Source organism: Mus caroli, chromosome 7 (genome assembly GCF_900094665.2).
Source record: "Mus caroli chromosome 7, CAROLI_EIJ_v1.1, whole genome shotgun sequence".
Lineage (NCBI taxonomy): Eukaryota > Metazoa > Chordata > Mammalia > Rodentia > Muridae > Mus > Mus caroli.
The window spans coordinates 25,077,489-25,088,079 of NC_034576.1; the positions used below are offsets into that span (position 1 = coordinate 25,077,489).

General features: G+C 45.3%; 1 long non-coding RNA gene across 1 annotated transcript in view; it reads left to right on the plus strand.

Annotated features, from left to right (window-relative positions):
* LOC110297434 overlaps positions 1 to 8,783 on the plus strand; it is a 10,304-nt gene extending 1,521 nt beyond the window's left edge. The window contains exons 2-3 of the long non-coding RNA XR_002378285.1: positions 7,687 to 7,758; positions 8,323 to 8,783. This is a non-coding gene — a long non-coding RNA (uncharacterized LOC110297434). The remainder of the gene's footprint in view (positions 1 to 7,686; positions 7,759 to 8,322) is intronic.
* The last annotated feature ends 1,808 nt before the right edge of the window (positions 8,784 to 10,591 follow it).

The window sequence follows — 10,591 nt, forward strand, 5'->3', positions numbered from 1 at the left end:
CTGAGAGACAGGATCTTTCTATGTAGCCCTGGGTATTCTGAAACTTTTATGTAGACCAGGCTGGTCTAGATGTGCACCGCCATGCCTGGCTCTGGTCTTTGCTTTTGCTCCTTCTTTTCTTCTCCTTAATTTTTTTTTTTTTTTTTTTTTGAGACAGGGTTTTATTATGGAGCCTTGACTAGCCTGGAATTCCAAATGTAGATCAAGATGGTCTGGAACTCACAGGGATCTGTTTGCCTCTACCTTTTAAATGATAGGATCAGAGGTGTGTGTCACTAGTCCACATCCCTTCTGGGGTTCCTCCTTAACTCTCAAGATAAACAGCTGGGCCACGAAGAGGTCATCTTGAGGCTCTTAGTCCCACCTGGGCCTTCCTCGAGCAGTCCCTGAATCTCATCATGCTCTTTAAATATTCATTTTTTTTGTCGTATATGTATGAATCTGTGTATTTGCCTGAATCTTTGTGGACCACATGCATGCCTGTTCCTGCCAAGGTCAGAAGAGAGTGTTAGATCCCTTGGAACTGGAGTTACAGCGGGTTGTGAGCTCTGTGTGGGTGCTGGCAGCCCAACCCAGGTCCATGGAACAGGTTCTCTTAACCACTGAGCCATCTCTCTAGCCCAGCCCCCATCCTGCCCTTTAGTGCCAGGGACTGTGGAAAGCAAGGAAAGTCCCTCACTACAAAAAAAGCAGACAATGGACATCCTTGTGCACAGAGTGCTGTTCTCACTCCTAGGTTATAAATAAGGAAACAGGAGCGGAGAGTTTAGGATGCTTGTCCAAAGTCACACAATTCATCAACAGCTGGTCTAGCTTGTAGGTTGAGGCCCTTTGGGGGATCTAACCAATTCAATAAACCAATCCAAGATCAATTAAAACTAAAAAAGAGGGTGCTGGAAAGATGGCTCATGGGGTTGGAGCTATGGCTCAGTGGTTAAGAGCACCGAATGCTCTCTGGAAGACCTGGGTTCAATTCCCAGCACCCATATGGCAGCTCACAACTGTCTGTACCTCTAAGATCTGATGCCCTCACCCTGACTTACATGCAGGCAAAACAACAATGCACATAAAAAAAAAAGGTAAAAAATAAGCTTTTTTTTGGGAGGGTAGTTACTGGGTGGGGTTACCAGTTCCAAGGAATGATGCCAGGGAATTTGTCATGCAGATGGTGGTGGTTGGGACTCAAAGTGTAAGGATCAGAAAAATCACTGAAGGAAGACCCCAGACTCAGATAGTATGTAAAGACAAAGAGTGTTTATTCTCCAGAAACGTCCAACATGCGGGGGTCAGCCATTCTCCAAAATGGTGACCTCAGACAAAGGCACACAGGCCTTCTCATAGGGAACTGGTTGAACTTTCCAGAAGGACTAGGTAATCTGAAATTTCATTGGTGGGTGCTAGGGGGGTCATAGGAGGTCAGTAGTCTGCATTCTTCTGTCGTGAATGTTTAACCATAGGATGAGATAGGGCTGCCCAGCACAGATGGCCCATTCTGAGATAGATATTTCCATTTTTGTGGTTATCCCCAGGCTGTTCTTGGGAAGGGGTTTTAGGATCTTGTTCTAGATTTTATGGTCTACTCCTAGAGCTGGTGTCTTACGACCTAGTTTCTGGGACTTATCTTCTGTCTGTTCTTGGAGCTGGTGCCTTTATGGCCTTTCTTTGAAATCAGGCCTGGTCCTGTAGACAAATGGAGTTTATGTTGTCCTTTCAGCAGGAAGAGAGAAGTGTAGGGGTTGGGTGGTGGTGGTGGTGATGCCAAAATGTCTGGATTAAATAGGGAAAAGCCTCTGGAGGAAGGGAAGCCCAGCAGCTGGACTGGAAAGTTCAGGGCTGTAGCCGCCTGCGGCCATGGTTATTGGGTTCCTGAAAGGAAAGCTGGGGATTGATGGGAAGGACAGCGAGAGAAATAACGAGCCAAGACAAAGTTCTCTGATCAAGGCTCAAATTTAATGTACAACACTGAATTTATATGGGAAAACCCAAGGACCCATCCCTTTGTTTCAGCTGGGTTCTGTTGCTAGTTTCAGCTGGATGGAGTTGCAAAGTAGGCTCTTCAGCAGCTCTGAGGGCAGGCAGTTCTCAGTTCTCTGGCAGGCAGATGTAAATGTAGCAAAGCCAGATGCCTGGCTCCAGTGTTGGAGACTTGTTCAGCCAGGTCAAGTCTGTGGTGGGGGCACACAGGGCAGAGGGTGGGATATGCCAGCCACACCTTGTAGCAGGTAGGGACTGAGGAATACTGGAGAAAATGGGGGTCATGTCTGCTTTGGTGTTAAATAGGCACCTCAGCAGCTTGCCCTAATTTTGAAACAAAGGTCCCTATCACAGCCATCCCCTAAGACCATCAAAAAGCACACATATTTTCATAATGATTCATAACAGTAGCAAAATTACAGTTATGAAGTAGCAATGAAATAATTTTACAGTTGGGGGAAGGGTCACCGCAACACGAGGAACTGTGTTAAAGGGTTGCAGCATTAGGAAGGTTGAGAACCACTGCTCCAGAGGCTCCAGGTTTGGTTCTCAGTACCCATGTGGTGGTTGACAATAGTCCTTAATTGCAGTTTCTAGGGATCTGGTAACCCTTTCTGTCCTTTGAGGTCACCAGGCACTCTTGTGGTACACATACATACATGTAGGCAAAAACTCATACACATAAAACAAACACAACGTTAAAATTATATTTTATTTATTAATTGTAGAGCATGTGTTGAGGTGAGAGGATAATTAGTGGGAATCGGTTCTCTTCTTTTATTAAACGGGTCTTGCGAATCAAATGTAGGTCATCAGGCTTGGCAGCAAGCACCCAGTGAGCCATTTTGCTAGGCTCAAGTCCAACCCTTTGACGTTGCAAAATGATGCTGTTCTGTATAAAGTTCACACTCCAAGACAACACTATCAAGTTGCAAAAGTTATTTATTTCATTGTTTAAAAAGTTTCATATGTATGTATATGCATACACAATATAATATTCTTTATTTCTTAGCTTTATCTCTGTACCACTGAATTCCTTCTTCCTCCCAAGTCTGCCCACCTTTTTTTTTAAGATGTTACAGAAGGGTTTATTAAACAATATTTTTTTCTAGCAAAAAGCCACCAAAATTCTGACTCTATCACCCTCAGTTAGTTCTGGCCTAGAAAGATAATGTCTGTATACTTTATTATTGCTCTTACAGACAGCAGTTATCTCAAGGAGATTGCTTTAATCTGAGCTTTTCAGACAATTTTGAGATGGATGGTATTTAATTTTACACATATATTCAGGGAGAAATGAAGTAGCTTAAAAGTGAGAAACACTCTGAGAGTTTCCTCTTGCTGGATTAAAAATGTAGGTACTTAATACTTGCTTTATTAGATCCTGGAAAACAAACAAACAAATAACTAAAACATGGTCATCCTCCAAAGATTCGTGTTCAGTAATACAGTACTATTTTGGAAATTAATTCCTCTTAGCTGGAACTTCAGCTTTATTGTACTAACCTAGGTGGATGACATCATCTTAGATCATGAATGTCATCTGTAGCCAGGCTCACATCCCTAAGATATCCCAAGACCTGAGAAAAGAGCATTCTGCCCACCTTTTATCTTTTTGTTTTATGGGTTACTGTGTGAGGGTGGATGGGGGGTTATTGGCCTGTGGGCCAGGGTTGGTCACAGGGGCAAGATCCTGAGATGCTCTGAGAGGATGGGATGGGATGTGGTGGGATCGCTGGAGGAGGTAGATGTTATCAGAGTTTTGGAATTGTTTAGGCACTTTCAGCCAGAGGAGGCTGCGAAAGCAAAGCAGAGCAGAGCAGAGCAGAGCAGAGCAGAGCAGAGCAGAATGCCAACAGAGGCTAGCCGCAAGACTGCTTCCTCCTTTGCACTCCTGCTGTGTTTTTGTAAATCACAGCTTGCACAGGGGCCTTAAAGAAGCCAGGTCCTTCTCCTCCTATGGTTCCCAAGAATTCCTGAGAGTGTCAGAGTAAGGGCAGTGTCCTGTCTACCATCCCTGTGTGACATAGCTTCACTTCTGACCCTTGCTTGCTGGTGACATTGTACAAATGCCTTAGTGTTTCTTCATGAAATGGGAGTTGGTTTATACAATGCTTTGGCAAATGTCTAGGCAGCAATGACTCATGGTGCCACAGCAAGGCCATTTTAGGTATGACTGTTGTTAAAAATATCAAAGACTGGGTCAGGTGTGCTGTGGTTCATCCTTGAAATTCCAGCATTTTAGAGGCAGAGGCAGGAGGATCACCATAGATTTAAGATTAGCTTGGTTTATATAGTGAGTTCTGGGTAAGCCAGAGCTACATTGTAAGACTCTGCTTCAACGCCCCCAAAAGGAGGAAGGAGAGGAAGAGGAAGAGGAAGAGGGAGAGGAAGAGAGGGAGGGAGGGAGGGAGGAAGAGAGAGAGAGAGAGAGAGAGAGAGAGAGAGAGAGAAGCAGGTGCGGCCACATGGGCCTAGATGGTGCCTGGCCCATTGCCAAGCTCTGTGAACCCCACAGGTTTACTGCTTTGCCCGAGATTGTGCAGCGAGGCTGCATGCGTGGGCTGCCTGCCAGGCTGGACTGTTTCTCGAGATCCGGATCTGTCAGCCTATCGGTAACCGACCTGAGCTTGTGCCTGGATTGTGTGTGAATTCTGATTGGATGAGGTGGGATGGAGCTAGATGAGGTCAGTTGCCACGAGTATAGGAGAATAGTGCTTGCTGCAAGAGGAGCTAGGGGAAGAAGCTGCTGGGGAAGAGAGATGTAAGAGAAAAAGCCTGAAGTAAAGAAGTTGCTGTGTGAACCCGCCTTGGTGTCCGTGTAGTTCTTGTCCATAGGTCAGAGACAGCGGAGACTGGGACAAGTGGTGGCCCATATGGGGAACTCATCGCGTTGGTCGGCAATGGTAAGTAAAGAAAGTACAGGCCTAAGGAAACTTTAGTAAACAGCGGAAAGGAAATTTTAGTAAGCAGTGGTAAGGAAATTTTGGTAAGCAACGGTATTTAAAGAAAGCACAGGCCTGTAAGGTCCCAGAAAAAAAGGGACAAAGCATTAAGAATCTCAGGTATAGAGACTAAGGTAAGATTCCCTGGAAAAAAGGGGACAAAGCATTAAGGTTCTCAGGTATAGAGATGAAGGGAATTTCAGTGGTATGGGTTCAACTGCGACTAAAATGAAAGTAAAAATGTTAGCATATGGAACTTGGTCAGGGCGTGCTTGTGGGACACCAGTGGAAAGTACAATGCTGAAATACAGGAAAGAGCAGTGGCGCTTGAGGAGGCTAAGGAGATTGCTTCTCAGGCTAGCCGCCGAAAACCTAAACATCTTAGACAACATACCAAAGATAAGAAAGAGAAGAAGGAATCTAGCTCTGAAGGGTCTACTAGTGACAGCTACGGATTGATAGTGACAGTGACGTCTGTAGTCAGATGTCCTGCTGGAGTTTGAGGGATAGTAGGTCACCCGAACCATCAGCCCCTCCGTTTCCTTCTCCTCCCCCCTATAAAGATGAGGGAGACAAAAGGGGAAAGGGTAGTCTTCATGTAAAAGTGTGGAAAATGGCCGGACGTGGTGGCGCACGCCTTTAATCCCAGCACTTGGGAGGCAGAGGCAGGCGAATTTCTGAGTTCGAGGCCAGCCTGGTCTACAGAGTGAGTTCCAGGACAGCCAGGGCTACACAGAGAAACCCTGTCTCAGAAAACCAAAAAAAAAAAAAAGNGTGGAAAATGTGCCCGCCGTTGCGGGGGCCTTCCCAGTATTTCAGGACCAACAGGGACAACGGTATCATGAACCCCTGGAGTGGAAGGTTGTACAAAGATTGAAGGAGTCAGTTTCGACTTATGGGGTCCAGGCTGCCTTTATAAAATCTCGAACATGCATTTAAACTCTGGTAAAGGCAGTAAGAGTTAAGGTTAGGTAGTTTTAGAGCAATTTCCTCAAAGATAAAACATTGCAACCTGCAGGAAAGCTCCTGAAGACTCAGTAGTAGAAACTTGAGCCATTAAAGGAGAATGCTTTAAATGAAAGAAAAAGAGAAAAGATGGTCTTATATAGTGGATGGGAGGACTAGCCAATAGTATTAGAAGGAAAACAACACAATGAAAGGGACCATTGTTTTGTGTAAGATTAAAAACACTTAAAGTTCTTAGGTATGCATATGTATGCTCTATGTAAATATGTTACAAATTTATGTCTATAAAATCTGTATTTCAGTAAGCATTGAAAAGATATGGAAAAGACATTTAGTGAACAGGCAGGGAACAGAAGGCAGTGTGGTATGGGGGTATAGAACAGAATATAGCCAAATTTGAATAAAATGTTTTACTTTAGGTACTTCTGTGTTTTGAAAGTAATAAGGTGTTCACAAAAATAAGATCATGTTTTCCTTCCCCAGAGGGGTGTCTGCCATTTCCCTTGGAGATAGAATTGCTCAAATTTTGCTTTTGCCTAATCACCATGCTAGCTTCCCTTCAAGGGGACTGAAAAGAGGAAATCGGGGCTTTGGCTCCACTGGAAGACAAATTTGAAAGGTGGTATCCTTATGGTTAACCAAAGAGTGGATTGGTTGCGGGAACAGATGAATATTTTGGAGCAGTTAGTATTTGCTTCCTGCATTACTCATATGTCAGGAATGTGTGTAACCTCTGTTCAGTATCAGAATTTTTTCTAGAGCTGAAAATCTGTTGCGTGCAATTGGTGCGATGCAGCTAGGAAATTGGAGTCATGATCTTGACACAAAGATGAAGGAATTGTGAGCATCGATTGTTGCTGTGAACAACACCCTTGTGGAGATCGCAACTGCAAAGCAATGGCTGGAGATCATCCAGGGAACTGTGGGATTCTTAAAAAATTGGGGAGGGATGGCCTTTTGAATGCTCCTTCTGACTGTTGTGTGTGGAGGAATGCTTTGGTGGATGGCACATATGCGAAGGCTGCACAGAGCTGATAAACGAGCCTTAGTGCAGGCTATGGCAGCCTTGGAAGCATCCCCCCAGTGTTGGCTCAACATGCTGTATTAGTAATCAATGATGGGTAAGACCCTCACATGCACATACCAACCTAAGACAGGATGGCGAAAGTGAGTTCGTCACTCCCATGATGGGTAAGGATGTGGCATGGATGGGGGGCAACCTAAGACAGATGCTTATCCCAGAGCTACTAATAAAACAAAAAGGGGGAGATTCGGGAAGCGGGTGTGACCGCATGGACCTAGATGGCTCCCTGGCCCATTGCCAAGCCCTGTGAACCCCACATGTTTACTGCCTTGCCCGAGCATGCGCAGTGAGGCTGCATGCATGGGTTGCCTGCCAGACTGGACTGTTCCTCAAGATCCAGACCTGTCAGCCTATCAGTGACCGACCTGAGCTCGTGCCTGGAGTGTGTGTAAATTCTGATTGGATGAGGTGGGATGGAGCTAGATGAGGTCAGTTGCCACGAGTATAGGAGAATAGCGCTTGCTGCAAGAGGAGCTAGGGGAAGAAGCTGCTGGGGAAGAGAGATGTAAGAGAAAAAGCCTGAAGTAAAGAAGTTGCTGTGTGAACCCGCCTTGGTGTCCATGTCGTTCTTGTCTCTGCGGGTCAGAGACTGCGGAGACTGGGCCAAGAGAGAGAGAGAAGAGCTGGGGAGGATATAAACCCTCTAAGTCCACCACCCCCAGTGATGTACTTCAGCAAGGCTTCACCTTCTAAAAGTCCCATGACCTCTCCAAACAGAACCACCAGCAGGAAACCAAGTGTTCAAATCTGTGACCCTATGGGGGACATTTCTCACTCAAGTCACCACAGGTGGTAAATGCTTTAACTGCTATGCCATCTCTATAGCCCTGATTTTCTCCTGAGAGAGATGAGACAGGCTGGTCCAAAGGTAGTGAGTTATCTCAATTGATGGTTAGGTCAGTTACAGAGTGAACTCCTGCTCTATACTTTCCCTCCTTCTCACTACTGCACTTGATTAGAGACAGTAACACAAAGCACACTGACCCCGGGATTCCTCAGCGAGATTCCAGCCCCCACGCCCTGGCAATGGTTATGGAGTGATTAGAGATGGAGTAAGACAAAGCCCACCTACTCCAGAACTCCACTAATGTGCTTTAAATTGGGCCTGTGAGCTCACTTCAGGGTCTCTCTATCTTGGTAATGGGAGACCCAACATACTGGACTTTTGCAGAATACAACACTCTATGCATTTACATACTAAAGTGCCCAGGGTATCATTCTTTGGTGAATCACTGGACCCATACACCTCTTTTTAATGCAGTGTAGGACATCAGCTCATGGTGGGGAGTGATGCCCATATTTAAGGGGGAGTCCGTCTAACCTAATTAACATAATCTGCATAATCCCTCACAGGGTCCCATCATACTTGGCTTGTTGCATGGTTGCTGGGGATCAAACTCAGATCTCAATGCTTATTCAGCAAGAATGCTGCTGACTGAGATGTCTCCTCAGCCCTTCCTGAGAAGGCTGCTGACTGAGATGTCTCCTCCACCATTCCTGAGAATGCTGCTGACTGAGATGTCTCCTCAGCCCTTCCTGTCCATATTTTGATCTCAAGACCTCTGTCCTCCAGAATCAAGAGACAATGATTGCTGTTGTTGGATGTACTCAGTCTTCAAGGCTTCCTGACTGACCAGTACAAATGCCACAGCGCTCAGTGTGGTGACATATGGCTTTAATTCCAGTACTCAGAAGGCTAAGATAAGACACCTGAGTTGAGAGCTGGCCTAAGCTACAAAGTGAAGGCCTGTCTTTAAAAAAAAGTAAGGGAACCAGAAAAGGGGATAACATTTGAAATGTAAATAAAGTATCTATAAAAAAAAAAGAAAGAAAAAAAAAAAAAGAAAGAAAATGGCACTAAAAAAAAAAATATCATTACTTATTCATGCAATACCTGTGGAGGCCAGAAGAGGGCATCAAATCCCCTGGAACCACAGGTGGATTGTAGGTGGTTCGAGTGACATGATGTTGGTGTTAGGCACCAATTCTCTATATGAATAGTAAGTGACCTTAACCTCTGAGCTATTTATCCAGCCCCTATTGGTTAATTTTTGTTTATCGAGACAAGGTCTTGCTTTGTAGCCTTGGATGGCCTGGAACCCACTTTGTAGGACAGTCTGGCCTCAAACTCATCTGCCTGCCTCTGTCTAGGCTTCCTGAGTGCCTCACCATACCTGGCTCCAGACTCTATTAAAAAATGTCTTAGCAATTCATACATGAGCATTGCATCTACACCACCTGCCCTTCTCTCCACCCCCCATCTCCTCCCACGTCCTCCCTCCATCCAAAATTCATGACTTCTTAATTATTCATGACCTTTTAAAATTATTTTTATATAGAGAGGCCAGAAGCATCAGATTCCCTGGGAATGGAAGCCGAAACCTGCCTGATGTGGGAGCTGGGAACCAAACCTGCGTCCATTGTAAATGCACCACCAGCTCTCAGTTGCTCAGCCATCTCTCTGTTTCCCAAAGTTCTGTCTCAGAGGGGTCAGAAACCTCTGAGAAGCTAGACCACAGACTCAATTGATTGGGACCTATGGGGACTCAAAGGATCAGGAAGCCTCTAGGGTCTGGCCTAGGTCCTCTGTATACATGTTATGGCTGAGTTGCCTGGTGTTCCTGTTGGGGCTTCTAACAGTGGGGGTGGGGCTGCCTTCTAACAGTGGGCGTGGGGGTGTCTTAGACCCTTTTGCCCGTTTCTGGGGTCTGATTTCTCCTACTGCTTGTCCAGTGATGGTATGTGTCTGGTCTTGTTGAAGTTGTGTTTGGTTGATGTTCCTGGGATGCTTATTCTTGACTGAGGGGAGGCAGAGGAGGGGATGGATCTAAGGGAGAGGGAGATAGAAGAGAGAGACTTGGGGGAGGAGGAAGAGGAAACTACAGTTAGAATGTAATATATGAGCAAAGAATAAAAAAGAAGGAAAAGGGACTGGCGAGGTGGCTCAGCGGGTAAGAGCACTGGCTGCTCTTCTAGAGGTCCTGAGTTCAAATCCCAGCAACCACATGGTGGTTCACAACCACCCATAATGAGATCTGATGCCCTCTTCTGGAGTGTCTGAAGTCAGCTACAGTGTACTTATGTATAATAATAAATAAATCTTTGGGCCTAAGGGAGCGGGGTTGACCGGAGTGAGCAGAGATCCTAAAGTTGAATTCCCAACAACCACATGAAGGCTCACAACCATCTGTACAGCTACAGTGTACTCACATACATTAAATAAATAAATCTCTTTTTTAAAAAAAAGAAGGAAAAAAGGACATTAATAAGAAAACAATCCAAACCACCATAAAAGCAAAAAAGTAGGTCTGACTGTGTCTCCACCTTTGATTTCTGGGATAAGAGTTTAGTTGAGGTCAGGTCACACTACTGGGTCACCTATGGTATCCAGGCCCCTTGTATTTTTTCATCTTCTAACCCTGGTGCATCTGGCTGTTGTTCACATGTCAGCTTCTTGCCTGGCTGAAGCCCAGACCTCCTCTCTGCCCTCTTCCTTGGCTTTTTTTTTTGCTATCATAGCACTTAATTCTACCTGGAGTAGCAACATACAGGCAACTGTTTACCTGGATTTCAGAAAATTTGCACGTATATTGACGGGAAGTTTGGGAGATGAGACTCAACT